Raw genomic sequence first — 12,753 nt, forward strand, 5'->3', positions numbered from 1 at the left:
CTCCGTGCTATCTCGGCGCGTTGCCGTATTTAATCTGCACTGTACACGCCGACAGAGACGTCAGAATGAGAGCCGGAAAGCCAAGCGGTCGCTTCCGTTTTGCCACAAGCACGCACGGAGTTTCGCGTCCGCACGTACGTAGACGCTGCCAGTGGGAATTTGTTATTTATAACAAAATCACGACACCTCCTAGAGTTGCTTGAGGCGTATTGGATCACTTATATAACTGTGAGGGAAAAAAAAGGCGTTATAGAGACGAAAAAAATGCAAAAGAAGTGCCATCAGCACTCGGTGTTCCCAGGTGGTCTCCCTCCCAAGTACTGACCGAGCCCAATGCTGCTTAGCTTCGGTGATCGGACGAGAACCGGCGTATTCAGCATGGTATGGCCGATGGCGAGAGACTCAGCGTTTCAAGCGCTTATGTACTGTGTGCGGCCCCTCCCGGATGCACACCTTCGCACAGATACTTCCGTCGAGTGTGGCAACAGGCGCCGAGCGAGCAATTACGTGCCCTGGGCTTTTATCAGCCGTTCTGGCGATCGTAACGCACTGTGGCATGCACCGAAAGAGCAACGGGAGCAAGCCTGTATTGTTGGCGCATCGGCTGGGTAGGGAATGCGTGTCGACTATATAGATGAACGCTGATTGTGCGTTCCTGCGCACTGTTATGCGCACACTGGGCCTCCGTGCTATCTCGGCGCGTTGCCGTATTTTAATCTGCACTGTACACGCCGACGCACACGTCAGAATGAGAGCCGGAAAGCCAAGCGGTCGCTTCCGTTTTGCCACAAGCACGCACGGAGAATCGCGTCCGCACGTACGTATACGCTGCCAGTAGGAATTTGTTATTTATAACAAAATCACGACACCTCCTAGAGTTGCTTGTGGCGTATTGGATCACTTATATACCTGTGAGGAAAAAAAAGGCGTTATAGAGACGAAAAAAATGCAAAAGAAGTGCCATCAGCACTCGGTGTTCCCAGGTGGTCTCCCTCCCAAGTACTGACCGAGCCCAATGCTGCTTAGCTTCGGTGATCGGACGAGAACCGGCGTATTCAGCATGGTATGGCCGATGGCGAGAGACACAGCGTTTCAAGCGCTTATGTACCGTGTGCGGCCCCTCCCGGATGCAAACCTTCGCACAGATACTTCCGTCGAGTGTGGCAACAGGCGCCGAGCGAGCAATTACGTGCCCTGGACTTTTCTCAGCCGTTCTGGCGATAGTAACGCACTGTGGCATGCACCGAAAGAACAGCGGGAGCAAGCCTGTATTGTTGGCGCATGGACTGGGTAGGGAATGCGTGTCGACTATATCGATGAACGCTAATTGTGCGTTCATGCGCACTGTTATGCGCACACTGGGCCTCCGTGCTATCTCGGCGCGTTGCCGTATTTAATCTGCACTGTACACGCCGACGGAGACGTCAGAATGAGAGCCGGAAAGCCAAGCGGTCGCTTCCGTTTTGCCACAAGCACGCACGGAGTTTCGCTTCCGCACGTACGTGTACGCTGCCAGTGGGAATTTGTTATTTATAACAAAATCACGACACCTCCTAGAGTTGCTTGAGGCGTATTGGATCACTTATATAACTGTGAGGAAAAAAAAGGCGTTATAGAGACGAAAAAAATGCAAAAGAAGTGCCATCAGCACTCGGTGTTCCCAGGTGGTCTCCCTCCCAAGTACTGACCGAGCCCAATGCTGCTTAGCTTCGGTGATCGGACGTGAACCGGCGTATTCAGCATGGTATGGCCGATGGCGAGAGACTCAGCGTTTCAAGCGCTTATGTACTGTGTGCGGCCCCTCCCGGATGCAAACCTTCGCACAGATACTTCCGTCGAGTGTGGCAACAGGCGCCGAGCGAGCAATTACGTGCCCTGGGCTTTTATCAGCCGTTCTGGCGATCGTAACGCACTGTGGCATGCACCGAAAGAGCAACGGGAGCAAGCCTGTATTGTTGGCGCATGGACTGGGTAGGGAATGCGTGTCGACCATATCGATGAACGCTAATTGTGCGTTCATGCGCACTGTTATGCGCACACTGGGCCTCCGTGCTATCTCGGCGCGTTGCCGTATTTAATCTGCACTGTACACGCCGACGGAGACGTCAGAATGAGAGCCGGAAAGCCAAGCGGTCGCTTCCGTTTTGCCACAAGCACGCACGGAGTTTCGCGTCCGCACGTACGTACACGCTGCCAGTGGGAATTTGTTATTTATAACAAAATCACGACACCTCCTAGAGTTGCTTGAGGCGTATTGGATCACTTATATAACTGTGAGGGAAAAAAAAGGCGTTATAGAGACGAAAAAAATGCAAAAGAAGTGCCATCAGCACTCGGTGTTCCCAGGTGGTCTCCCTCCCAAGTACTGACCGAGCCCAATGCTGCTTAGCTTCGGTGATCGGACGAGAACCGGCGTATTCAGCATGGTATGGCCGATGGCGAGAGACTCAGCGTTTCAAGCGCTTATGTACTGTGTGCGGCCCCTCCCGGATGCAAACCTTCGCACAGATACTTCCGTCGAGTGTGGCAACAGGCGCCGAGCGAGCAATTCCGTGCCCTGGGCTTTTATCAGCCGTTCTGGCGATCGTAACGCACTGTGGCATGCACCGAAAGAGCAACGGGAGCAAGCCTGTATTGTTGGCGCATCGGCTGGGTAGGGAATGCGTGTCGACTATATCGATGAACGCTAATTGTGCGTTCCTGCGCACTGTTATGCGCACACTGGGCCTCCGTGCTATCTCGGCGCGTTGCCGTATTTTAATCTGCACTGTACACGCCGACGCACACGTCAGAATGAGAGCCGGAAAGCCAAGCGGTCGCTTCCGTTTTGCCACAAGCACGCACGGAGTTTCGCGTCCGCACGTACGTGTACGCTGCCAGTGGGAATTTGTTATTTATAACAAAATCACGACACCTCCTAGAGTTGCTTGAGGCGTATTGGATCACTTATATAACTGTGAGGAAAAAAAAAAGGCGTTATAGAGACGAAAAAAATGCAAAAGAAGTGCCATCAGCACTCGGTGTTCCCAGGTGGTCTCCCTCCCAAGTACTGACCGAGCCCAATGCTGGTTAGCTTCGGTGATCGGACGAGAACCGGCGTATTCAGCATGGTATGGCCGATGGCGAGAGACACAGCGTTTCAAGCGCTTATGTACTGTGTGCGGCCCCTCCCGGATGCAAACCTTCGCACAGATACTTCCGTCGAGTGTGGCAACAGGCGCCGAGCGAGCAATTACGTGCCCTGGGCTTTTATCAGCCGTTCTGGCGATCGTAACGCACTGTGGCATGCACCGAAAGAGCAACGGGAGCAAGCCTGTATTGTTGGCGCATCGGCTGGGTAGGGAATGCGTGTCGACTATATCGATGAACGCTAATTGTGCGTTCCTGCGCACTGTTATGCGCACACTGGGCCTCCGTGCTATCTCGGCGCGTTGCCGTATTTAATCTGCACTGTACACGCCGACAGAGACGTCAGAATGAGAGCCGGAAAGCCAAGCGGTCGCTTCCGTTTTGCCACAAGCACGCACGGAGTTTCGCGTCCGCACGTACGTAGACGCTGCCAGTGGGAATTTGTTATTTATAACAAAATCACGACACCTCCTAGAGTTGCTTGAGGCGTATTGGATCACTTATATAACTGTGAGGGAAAAAAAGGCGTTATAGAGACGAAAAAAATGCAAAAGAAGTGCCATCAGCACTCGGTGTTCCCAGGTGGTCTCCCTCCCAAGTACTGACCGAGCCCAATGCTGCTTAGATTCGGTGATCGGACGAGAACCGGCGTATTCAGCATGGTATGGCCGATGGCGAGAGACTCAGCGTTTCAAGCGCTTATGTACCGTGTGCGGCCCCTCCCGGATGCAAGCCTTCGCACAGATACTTCCGTCGAGTGTGGCAACAGGCGCCGAGCGTGCAATTACGTGCCCTGGACTTTTCTCAGCCGTTCTGGCGATCGTAACGCACTGTGGCATGTACCGAAAGAGCAGCGGGAGCAAGCCTGTATTGTTGGCGCATGGACTGGGTAGGGAATGCGTGTCGACTATATCGATGAACGCTAATTGTGCGTTCATGCGCACTGTTATGCGCACACTGGGCCTCCGTGCTATCTCGGCGCGTTGCCGTATTTTAATCTGCACTGTACACGCCGACGCACACGTCAGAATGAGAGCCGGAAAGCCAAGCGGTCGCTTCCGTTTTGCCACAAGCACGCACGGAGTTTCGCGTCCGCACGTACGTGTACGCTGCCAGTGGGAATTTGTTATTTATAACAAAATCACGACACCTCCTAGAGTTGCTTGAGGCGTATTGGATCACTTATATAACTGTGAGGAAAAAAAAAGGCGTTATAGAGACGAAAAAAATGCAAAAGAAGTGCCATCAGCACTCGGTGTTCCCAGGTGGTCTCCCTCCCAAGTACTGACCGAGCCCAATGCTGCTTAGCTTCGGTGATCGGACGAGAACCGGCGTATTCAGCATGGTATGGCCGATGGCGAGAGACTCAGCGTTTCAAGCGCTTATGTACCGTGTGCGGCCCCTCCCGGATGCAAGCCTTCGCACAGATACTTCCGTCGAGTGTGGCAACAGGCGCCGAGCGTGCAATTACGTGCCCTGGACTTTTCTCAGCCGTTCTGGCGATCGTAACGCACTGTGGCATGTACCGAAAGAGCAGCGGGAGCAAGCCTGTATTGTTGGCGCATGGACTGGGTAGGGAATGCGTGTCGACTATATCGATGAACGCTAATTGTGCGTTCATGCGCACTGTTATGCGCACACTGGGCCTCCGTGCTATCTCGGCGCGTTGCCGTATTTTAATCTGCACTGTACACGCCGACGCACACGTCAGAATGAGAGCCGGAAAGCCAAGCGGTCGCTTCCGTTTTGCCACAAGCACGCACGGAGTTTCGCGTCCGCACGTACGTGTACGCTGCCAGTGGGAATTTGTTATTTATAACAAAATCACGACACCTCCTAGAGTTGCTTGAGGCGTATTGGATCACTTATATAACTGTGAGGAAAAAAAAGGCGTTATAGAGACGAAAAAAATGCAAAAGAAGTGCCATCAGCACTCGGTGTTCCCAGGTGGTCTCCCTCCCAAGTACTGACCGAGCCCAATGCTGCTTAGCTTCGGTGATCGGACGAGAACCGGCGTATTCAGCATGGTATGGCCGATGGCGAGAGACTCAGCGTTTCAAGCGCTTATGTACTGTGTGCGGCCCCTCCCGGATGCAAACCTTCGCACAGATACTTCCGTCGAGTGTGGCAACAGGCGCCGAGCGAGCAATTACGTGCCCTGGGCTTTTATCAGCCGTTCTGGCGATCGTAACGCACTGTGGCATGCACCGAAAGAGCAACGGGAGCAAGCCTGTATTGTTGGCGCATGGACTGGGTAGGGAATGCGTGTCGACCATATCGATGAACGCTAATTGTGCGTTCATGCGCACTGTTATGCGCACACTGGGCCTCCGTGCTATCTCGGCGCGTTGCCGTATTTAATCTGCACTGTACACGCCGACGGAGACGTCAGAATGAGAGCCGGAAAGCCAAGCGGTCGCTTCCGTTTTGCCACAAGCACGCACGGAGTTTCGCGTCCGCACGTACGTACACGCTGCCAGTGGGAATTTGTTATTTATAACAAAATCACGACACCTCCTAGAGTTGCTTGAGGCGTATTGGATCACTTATATAACTGTGAGGGAAAAAAAAGGCGTTATAGAGACGAAAAAAATGCAAAAGAAGTGCCATCAGCACTCGGTGTTCCCAGGTGGTCTCCCTCCCAAGTACTGACCGAGCCCAATGCTGCTTAGCTTCGGTGATCGGACGAGAACCGGCGTATTCAGCATGGTATGGCCGATGGCGAGAGACTCAGCGTTTCAAGCGCTTATGTACTGTGTGCGGCCCCTCCCGGATGCAAACCTTCGCACAGATACTTCCGTCGAGTGTGGCAACAGGCGCCGAGCGAGCAATTACGTGCCCTGGGCTTTTATCAGCCGTTCTGGCGATCGTAACGCACTGTGGCATGCACCGAAAGAGCAACGGGAGCAAGCCTGTATTGTTGGCGCATCGGCTGGGTAGGGAATGCGTGTCGACTATATCGATGAACGCTAATTGTGCGTTCCTGCGCACTGTTATGCGCACACTGGGCCTCCGTGCTATCTCGGCGCGTTGCCGTATTTAATCTGCACTGTACACGCCGACAGAGACGTCAGAATGAGAGCCGGAAAGCCAAGCGGTCGCTTCCGTTTTGCCACAAGCACGCACGGAGTTTCGCGTCCGCACGTACGTAGACGCTGCCAGTGGGAATTTGTTATTTATAACAAAATCACGACACCTCCTAGAGTTGCTTGAGGCGTATTGGATCACTTATATAACTGTGAGGGAAAAAAAGGCGTTATAGAGACGAAAAAAATGCAAAAGAAGTGCCATCAGCACTCGGTGTTCCCAGGTGGTCTCCCTCCCAAGTACTGACCGAGCCCAATGCTGCTTAGCTTCGGTGATCGGACGAGAACCGGCGTATTCAGCATGGTATGGCCGATGGCGAGAGACTCAGCGTTTCAAGCGCTTATGTACTGTGTGCGGCCCCTCCCGGATGCACACCTTCGCACAGATACTTCCGTCGAGTGTGGCAACAGGCGCCGAGCGAGCAATTACGTGCCCTGGGCTTTTATCAGCCGTTCTGGCGATCGTAACGCACTGTGGCATGCACCGAAAGAGCAACGGGAGCAAGCCTGTATTGTTGGCGCATCGGCTGGGTAGGGAATGCGTGTCGACTATATAGATGAACGCTGATTGTGCGTTCCTGCGCACTGTTATGCGCACACTGGGCCTCCGTGCTATCTCGGCGCGTTGCCGTATTTTAATCTGCACTGTACACGCCGACGCACACGTCAGAATGAGAGCCGGAAAGCCAAGCGGTCGCTTCCGTTTTGCCACAAGCACGCACGGAGAATCGCGTCCGCACGTACGTATACGCTGCCAGTAGGAATTTGTTATTTATAACAAAATCACGACACCTCCTAGAGTTGCTTGTGGCGTATTGGATCACTTATATACCTGTGAGGAAAAAAAAGGCGTTATAGAGACGAAAAAAATGCAAAAGAAGTGCCATCAGCACTCGGTGTTCCCAGGTGGTCTCCCTCCCAAGTACTGACCGAGCCCAATGCTGCTTAGCTTCGGTGATCGGACGAGAACCGGCGTATTCAGCATGGTATGGCCGATGGCGAGAGACACAGCGTTTCAAGCGCTTATGTACCGTGTGCGGCCCCTCCCGGATGCAAACCTTCGCACAGATACTTCCGTCGAGTGTGGCAACAGGCGCCGAGCGAGCAATTACGTGCCCTGGACTTTTCTCAGCCGTTCTGGCGATAGTAACGCACTGTGGCATGCACCGAAAGAACAGCGGGAGCAAGCCTGTATTGTTGGCGCATGGACTGGGTAGGGAATGCGTGTCGACTATATCGATGAACGCTAATTGTGCGTTCATGCGCACTGTTATGCGCACACTGGGCCTCCGTGCTATCTCGGCGCGTTGCCGTATTTAATCTGCACTGTACACGCCGACGGAGACGTCAGAATGAGAGCCGGAAAGCCAAGCGGTCGCTTCCGTTTTGCCACAAGCACGCACGGAGTTTCGCTTCCGCACGTACGTGTACGCTGCCAGTGGGAATTTGTTATTTATAACAAAATCACGACACCTCCTAGAGTTGCTTGAGGCGTATTGGATCACTTATATAACTGTGAGGAAAAAAAAGGCGTTATAGAGACGAAAAAAATGCAAAAGAAGTGCCATCAGCACTCGGTGTTCCCAGGTGGTCTCCCTCCCAAGTACTGACCGAGCCCAATGCTGCTTAGCTTCGGTGATCGGACGTGAACCGGCGTATTCAGCATGGTATGGCCGATGGCGAGAGACTCAGCGTTTCAAGCGCTTATGTACTGTGTGCGGCCCCTCCCGGATGCAAACCTTCGCACAGATACTTCCGTCGAGTGTGGCAACAGGCGCCGAGCGAGCAATTACGTGCCCTGGGCTTTTATCAGCCGTTCTGGCGATCGTAACGCACTGTGGCATGCACCGAAAGAGCAACGGGAGCAAGCCTGTATTGTTGGCGCATGGACTGGGTAGGGAATGCGTGTCGACCATATCGATGAACGCTAATTGTGCGTTCATGCGCACTGTTATGCGCACACTGGGCCTCCGTGCTATCTCGGCGCGTTGCCGTATTTAATCTGCACTGTACACGCCGACGGAGACGTCAGAATGAGAGCCGGAAAGCCAAGCGGTCGCTTCCGTTTTGCCACAAGCACGCACGGAGTTTCGCGTCCGCACGTACGTACACGCTGCCAGTGGGAATTTGTTATTTATAACAAAATCACGACACCTCCTAGAGTTGCTTGAGGCGTATTGGATCACTTATATAACTGTGAGGGAAAAAAAAGGCGTTATAGAGACGAAAAAAATGCAAAAGAAGTGCCATCAGCACTCGGTGTTCCCAGGTGGTCTCCCTCCCAAGTACTGACCGAGCCCAATGCTGCTTAGCTTCGGTGATCGGACGAGAACCGGCGTATTCAGCATGGTATGGCCGATGGCGAGAGACTCAGCGTTTCAAGCGCTTATGTACTGTGTGCGGCCCCTCCCGGATGCAAACCTTCGCACAGATACTTCCGTCGAGTGTGGCAACAGGCGCCGAGCGAGCAATTCCGTGCCCTGGGCTTTTATCAGCCGTTCTGGCGATCGTAACGCACTGTGGCATGCACCGAAAGAGCAACGGGAGCAAGCCTGTATTGTTGGCGCATCGGCTGGGTAGGGAATGCGTGTCGACTATATCGATGAACGCTAATTGTGCGTTCCTGCGCACTGTTATGCGCACACTGGGCCTCCGTGCTATCTCGGCGCGTTGCCGTATTTTAATCTGCACTGTACACGCCGACGCACACGTCAGAATGAGAGCCGGAAAGCCAAGCGGTCGCTTCCGTTTTGCCACAAGCACGCACGGAGTTTCGCGTCCGCACGTACGTGTACGCTGCCAGTGGGAATTTGTTATTTATAACAAAATCACGACACCTCCTAGAGTTGCTTGAGGCGTATTGGATCACTTATATAACTGTGAGGAAAAAAAAAGGCGTTATAGAGACGAAAAAAATGCAAAAGAAGTGCCATCAGCACTCGGTGTTCCCAGGTGGTCTCCCTCCCAAGTACTGACCGAGCCCAATGCTGGTTAGCTTCGGTGATCGGACGAGAACCGGCGTATTCAGCATGGTATGGCCGATGGCGAGAGACACAGCGTTTCAAGCGCTTATGTACTGTGTGCGGCCCCTCCCGGATGCAAACCTTCGCACAGATACTTCCGTCGAGTGTGGCAACAGGCGCCGAGCGAGCAATTACGTGCCCTGGGCTTTTATCAGCCGTTCTGGCGATCGTAACGCACTGTGGCATGCACCGAAAGAGCAACGGGAGCAAGCCTGTATTGTTGGCGCATCGGCTGGGTAGGGAATGCGTGTCGACTATATCGATGAACGCTAATTGTGCGTTCCTGCGCACTGTTATGCGCACACTGGGCCTCCGTGCTATCTCGGCGCGTTGCCGTATTTAATCTGCACTGTACACGCCGACAGAGACGTCAGAATGAGAGCCGGAAAGCCAAGCGGTCGCTTCCGTTTTGCCACAAGCACGCACGGAGTTTCGCGTCCGCACGTACGTAGACGCTGCCAGTGGGAATTTGTTATTTATAACAAAATCACGACACCTCCTAGAGTTGCTTGAGGCGTATTGGATCACTTATATAACTGTGAGGGAAAAAAAAGGCGTTATAGAGACGAAAAAAATGCAAAAGAAGTGCCATCAGCACTCGGTGTTCCCAGGTGGTCTCCCTCCCAAGTACTGACCGAGCCCAATGCTGCTTAGATTCGGTGATCGGACGAGAACCGGCGTATTCAGCATGGTATGGCCGATGGCGAGAGACTCAGCGTTTCAAGCGCTTATGTACTGTGTGCGGCCCCTCCCGGATGCACACCTTCGCACAGATACTTCCGTCGAGTGTGGCAACAGGCGCCGAGCGAGCAATTACGTGCCCTGGGCTTTTATCAGCCGTTCTGGCGATCGTAACGCACTGTGGCATGCACCGAAAGAGCAACGGGAGCAAGCCTGTATTGTTGGCGCATCGGCTGGGTAGGGAATGCGTGTCGACTATATCGATGAACGCTGATTGTGCGTTCCTGCGCACTGTTATGCGCACACTGGGCCTCCGTGCTATCTCGGCGCGTTGCCGTATTTTAATCTGCACTGTACACGCCGACGCACACGTCAGAATGAGAGCCGGAAAGCCAAGCGGTCGCTTCCGTTTTGCCACAAGCACGCACGGAGAATCGCGTCCGCACGTACGTATACGCTGCCAGTAGGAATTTGTTATTTATAACAAAATCACGACACCTCCTAGAGTTGCTTGTGGCGTATTGGATCACTTATATACCTGTGAGGAAAAAAAAGGCGTTATAGAGACGAAAAAAATGCAAAAGAAGTGCCATCAGCACTCGGTGTTCCCAGGTGGTCTCCCTCCCAAGTACTGACCGAGCCCAATGCTGCTTAGCTTCGGTGATCGGACGAGAACCGGCGTATTCAGCATGGTATGGCCGATGGCGAGAGACACAGCGTTTCAAGCGCTTATGTACCGTGTGCGGCCCCTCCCGGATGCAAACCTTCGCACAGATACTTCCGTCGAGTGTGGCAACAGGCGCCGAGCGAGCAATTACGTGCCCTGGACTTTTCTCAGCCGTTCTGGCGATAGTAACGCACTGTGGCATGCACCGAAAGAACAGCGGGAGCAAGCCTGTATTGTTGGCGCATGGACTGGGTAGGGAATGCGTGTCGACTATATCGATGAACGCTAATTGTGCGTTCATGCGCACTGTTATGCGCACACTGGGCCTCCGTGCTATCTCGGCGCGTTGCCGTATTTAATCTGCACTGTACACGCCGACGGAGACGTCAGAATGAGAGCCGGAAAGCCAAGCGGTCGCTTCCGTTTTGCCACAAGCACGCACGGAGTTTCGCGTCCGCACGTACGTACACGCTGCCAGTGGGAATTTGTTATTTATAACAAAATCACGACACCTCCTAGAGTTGCTTGAGGCGTATTGGATCACTTATATAACTGTGAGGGAAAAAAAAGGCGTTATAGAGACGAAAAAAATGCAAAAGAAGTGCCATCAGCACTCGGTGTTCCCAGGTGGTCTCCCTCCCAAGTACTGACCGAGCCCAATGCTGCTTAGCTTCGGTGATCGGACGAGAACCGGCGTATTCAGCATGGTATGGCCGATGGCGAGAGACTCAGCGTTTCAAGCGCTTATGTACTGTGTGCGGCCCCTCCCGGATGCAAACCTTCGCACAGATACTTCCGTCGAGTGTGGCAACAGGCGCCGAGCGAGCAATTCTGTGCCCTGGGCTTTTATCAGCCGTTCTGGCGATCGTAACGCACTGTGGCATGCACCGAAAGAGCAACGGGAGCAAGCCTGTATTGTTGGCGCATCGGCTGGGTAGGGAATGCGTGTCGACTATATCGATGAACGCTAATTGTGCGTTCCTGCGCACTGTTATGCGCACACTGGGCCTCCGTGCTATCTCGGCGCGTTGCCGTATTTTAATCTGCACTGTACACGCCGACGCACACGTCAGAATGAGAGCCGGAAAGCCAAGCGGTCGCTTCCGTTTTGCCACAAGCACGCACGGAGTTTCGCGTCCGCACGTACGTGTACGCTGCCAGTGGGAATTTGTTATTTATAACAAAATCACGACACCTCCTAGAGTTGCTTGAGGCGTATTGGATCACTTATATAACTGTGAGGAAAAAAAAAGGCGTTATAGAGACGAAAAAAATGCAAAAGAAGTGCCATCAGCACTCGGTGTTCCCAGGTGGTCTCCCTCCCAAGTACTGACCGAGCCCAATGCTGGTTAGCTTCGGTGATCGGACGAGAACCGGCGTATTCAGCATGGTATGGCCGATGGCGAGAGACACAGCGTTTCAAGCGCTTATGTACTGTGTGCGGCCCCTCCCGGATGCAAACCTTCGCACAGATACTTCCGTCGAGTGTGGCAACAGGCGCCGAGCGAGCAATTACGTGCCCTGGGCTTTTATCAGCCGTTCTGGCGATCGTAACGCACTGTGGCATGCACCGAAAGAGCAACGGGAGCAAGCCTGTATTGTTGGCGCATCGGCTGGGTAGGGAATGCGTGTCGACTATATCGATGAACGCTAATTGTGCGTTCCTGCGCACTGTTATGCGCACACTGGGCCTCCGTGCTATCTCGGCGCGTTGCCGTATTTAATCTGCACTGTACACGCCGACAGAGACGTCAGAATGAGAGCCGGAAAGCCAAGCGGTCGCTTCCGTTTTGCCACAAGCACGCACGGAGTTTCGCGTCCGCACGTACGTAGACGCTGCCAGTGGGAATTTGTTATTTATAACAAAATCACGACACCTCCTAGAGTTGCTTGAGGCGTATTGGATCACTTATATAACTGTGAGGGAAAAAAAAGGCGTTATAGAGACGAAAAAAATGCAAAAGAAGTGCCATCAGCACTCGGTGTTCCCAGGTGGTCTCCCTCCCAAGTACTGACCGAGCCCAATGCTGCTTAGCTTCGGTGATCGGACGAGAACCGGCGTATTCAGCATGGTATGGCCGATGGCGAGAGACTCAGCGTTTCAAGCGCTTATGTACTGTGTGCGGCCCCTCCCGGATGCACACCTTCGCACAGATACTTCCGTCGA

The 12,753-nt window shown here is 53.4% G+C and overlaps 19 non-coding genes across 19 annotated transcripts; all 19 read right to left on the reverse strand.

Moving 5' to 3' along the window:
• Positions 1 to 276: 276 nt before the first annotated feature.
• On the reverse strand, positions 277 to 395 carry LOC144131015 (5S ribosomal RNA). The gene has a single exon (XR_013314438.1). It is a non-coding gene; the product is annotated as a 5S ribosomal RNA (ribosomal RNA).
• Positions 396 to 958: 563 nt separating this feature from the next.
• Positions 959 to 1,077, reverse strand: LOC144131016 (5S ribosomal RNA). The gene has a single exon (XR_013314439.1). It is a non-coding gene; the product is annotated as a 5S ribosomal RNA (ribosomal RNA).
• Positions 1,078 to 1,639: 562 nt separating this feature from the next.
• On the reverse strand, positions 1,640 to 1,758 carry LOC144131111 (5S ribosomal RNA). The gene has a single exon (XR_013314528.1). It is a non-coding gene; the product is annotated as a 5S ribosomal RNA (ribosomal RNA).
• A 563-nt stretch (positions 1,759 to 2,321) lies between these two features.
• LOC144131017 (5S ribosomal RNA) lies at positions 2,322 to 2,440 on the reverse strand. Its single transcript, XR_013314440.1, has one exon. It is a non-coding gene; the product is annotated as a 5S ribosomal RNA (ribosomal RNA).
• A 565-nt stretch (positions 2,441 to 3,005) lies between these two features.
• LOC144131193 (5S ribosomal RNA) lies at positions 3,006 to 3,124 on the reverse strand. The gene has a single exon (XR_013314608.1). It is a non-coding gene; the product is annotated as a 5S ribosomal RNA (ribosomal RNA).
• Positions 3,125 to 3,686: 562 nt separating this feature from the next.
• On the reverse strand, positions 3,687 to 3,805 carry LOC144131274 (5S ribosomal RNA). Its single transcript, XR_013314690.1, has one exon. It is a non-coding gene; the product is annotated as a 5S ribosomal RNA (ribosomal RNA).
• Positions 3,806 to 4,369: 564 nt separating this feature from the next.
• Positions 4,370 to 4,488, reverse strand: LOC144131018 (5S ribosomal RNA). Its single transcript, XR_013314441.1, has one exon. It is a non-coding gene; the product is annotated as a 5S ribosomal RNA (ribosomal RNA).
• A 563-nt stretch (positions 4,489 to 5,051) lies between these two features.
• LOC144131019 (5S ribosomal RNA) lies at positions 5,052 to 5,170 on the reverse strand. The gene has a single exon (XR_013314442.1). It is a non-coding gene; the product is annotated as a 5S ribosomal RNA (ribosomal RNA).
• A 563-nt stretch (positions 5,171 to 5,733) lies between these two features.
• Positions 5,734 to 5,852, reverse strand: LOC144131022 (5S ribosomal RNA). The gene has a single exon (XR_013314444.1). It is a non-coding gene; the product is annotated as a 5S ribosomal RNA (ribosomal RNA).
• A 562-nt stretch (positions 5,853 to 6,414) lies between these two features.
• Positions 6,415 to 6,533, reverse strand: LOC144131023 (5S ribosomal RNA). Its single transcript, XR_013314445.1, has one exon. It is a non-coding gene; the product is annotated as a 5S ribosomal RNA (ribosomal RNA).
• Positions 6,534 to 7,096: 563 nt separating this feature from the next.
• LOC144131024 (5S ribosomal RNA) lies at positions 7,097 to 7,215 on the reverse strand. The gene has a single exon (XR_013314446.1). It is a non-coding gene; the product is annotated as a 5S ribosomal RNA (ribosomal RNA).
• Positions 7,216 to 7,777: 562 nt separating this feature from the next.
• LOC144131112 (5S ribosomal RNA) lies at positions 7,778 to 7,896 on the reverse strand. Its single transcript, XR_013314529.1, has one exon. It is a non-coding gene; the product is annotated as a 5S ribosomal RNA (ribosomal RNA).
• Positions 7,897 to 8,459: 563 nt separating this feature from the next.
• Positions 8,460 to 8,578, reverse strand: LOC144131025 (5S ribosomal RNA). The gene has a single exon (XR_013314447.1). It is a non-coding gene; the product is annotated as a 5S ribosomal RNA (ribosomal RNA).
• A 564-nt stretch (positions 8,579 to 9,142) lies between these two features.
• On the reverse strand, positions 9,143 to 9,261 carry LOC144131194 (5S ribosomal RNA). Its single transcript, XR_013314610.1, has one exon. It is a non-coding gene; the product is annotated as a 5S ribosomal RNA (ribosomal RNA).
• A 563-nt stretch (positions 9,262 to 9,824) lies between these two features.
• On the reverse strand, positions 9,825 to 9,943 carry LOC144131275 (5S ribosomal RNA). The gene has a single exon (XR_013314691.1). It is a non-coding gene; the product is annotated as a 5S ribosomal RNA (ribosomal RNA).
• A 563-nt stretch (positions 9,944 to 10,506) lies between these two features.
• LOC144131026 (5S ribosomal RNA) lies at positions 10,507 to 10,625 on the reverse strand. The gene has a single exon (XR_013314448.1). It is a non-coding gene; the product is annotated as a 5S ribosomal RNA (ribosomal RNA).
• A 563-nt stretch (positions 10,626 to 11,188) lies between these two features.
• Positions 11,189 to 11,307, reverse strand: LOC144131027 (5S ribosomal RNA). The gene has a single exon (XR_013314449.1). It is a non-coding gene; the product is annotated as a 5S ribosomal RNA (ribosomal RNA).
• Positions 11,308 to 11,871: 564 nt separating this feature from the next.
• Positions 11,872 to 11,990, reverse strand: LOC144131195 (5S ribosomal RNA). Its single transcript, XR_013314611.1, has one exon. It is a non-coding gene; the product is annotated as a 5S ribosomal RNA (ribosomal RNA).
• Positions 11,991 to 12,553: 563 nt separating this feature from the next.
• LOC144131028 (5S ribosomal RNA) lies at positions 12,554 to 12,672 on the reverse strand. Its single transcript, XR_013314450.1, has one exon. It is a non-coding gene; the product is annotated as a 5S ribosomal RNA (ribosomal RNA).
• Positions 12,673 to 12,753: the final 81 nt, after the last annotated feature.

This window comes from Amblyomma americanum, chromosome 4 (assembly GCF_052857255.1).
Source record: "Amblyomma americanum isolate KBUSLIRL-KWMA chromosome 4, ASM5285725v1, whole genome shotgun sequence".
Classification (NCBI taxonomy): domain Eukaryota; kingdom Metazoa; phylum Arthropoda; class Arachnida; order Ixodida; family Ixodidae; genus Amblyomma; species Amblyomma americanum.